Source organism: Austrofundulus limnaeus, unplaced genomic scaffold, assembly GCF_001266775.1.
Source record: "Austrofundulus limnaeus strain Quisiro unplaced genomic scaffold, Austrofundulus_limnaeus-1.0 Scaffold398, whole genome shotgun sequence".
Lineage (NCBI taxonomy): Eukaryota > Metazoa > Chordata > Actinopteri > Cyprinodontiformes > Rivulidae > Austrofundulus > Austrofundulus limnaeus.
The window spans coordinates 115940-116661 of record NW_013952800.1 but is presented as its reverse complement, the minus strand read 5'-3'; the positions used below and the strand labels follow the sequence as shown (position 1 = coordinate 116661).

At 50.1% G+C, this 722-nt stretch overlaps 1 protein-coding gene across 1 annotated transcript in view; it reads right to left on the bottom strand.

The window, feature by feature from the left end:
- Nucleotides 1–445, bottom strand: part of adamts6 (ADAM metallopeptidase with thrombospondin type 1 motif, 6) — a gene marked incomplete in the record, with an annotated part of 235599 nt that extends 235154 nt beyond the window's left edge. Inside the window, 1 exon segment of the mRNA XM_014023951.1 lies at nt 72–445.
- Between the last annotated feature and the right edge of the window lie 277 nt (nt 446–722).

Sequence of the window (722 nt, the reverse complement as noted above, 5' to 3'; positions counted from 1 at the left end):
GTGTGTGTGTGTGTGTGTGTGTGTGTGTGTGTGTGTGTGTGTGTGTGTGTGTTAGGCTAGCAGATATTTACCATTTCACTGTCAGCTCCGCTCCAAGTGCACCAGGACTGAAGTTCCTCCTCCTGTCTGCTCCTCTCACCTCCTCCTGAGCTCTGCCATCCTGGTGTGCTGCCTCCACCACCCCCTCCCTCAGCCCGGACACGCGCACGCTGCGGCAGTCTCAGCCCAGACACACTGGCTGAAAGCCTAAATAAGTTTTTCAGCTTTGCGGAGTGTTGGCTTTCATCCAGCAGAAGAGTCTCTCTGTGCTTCTAATCATGTAGAGCTCGAGTCTCAGTATCAAACAGCAGCAACAGTTGTCTGGGAGCAGCTCCTCCTCCTCTCCACACAGCAGAGGAGCCGCTCTGTCCAGGACAGCTTCATTCAGGCTGCTTTAATGGAGGGCGGTGACGTCACTGCAGATGTGTCTCCTTACTTATGCGCATGTCCTTTATTACTGGTCTGAAGAGAGCTCAGTTCTGTCCGATGGTAGTTTATATCCTGTCAGCTGGTAGTTTATATCCTGTCAGCTGGTAGTTTATATCCAGTCTGCTGGAAGTTTATATCCTGTCTGCTGGTAGTTTATATCCTGTCTGCTGGTAGTTTATATCCAGTCTGCTGGTAGTTTATATCCTGTCTGCTGGTAGTTTATATCCTCGTCTGCTGGTAGTTTATATGCTGTC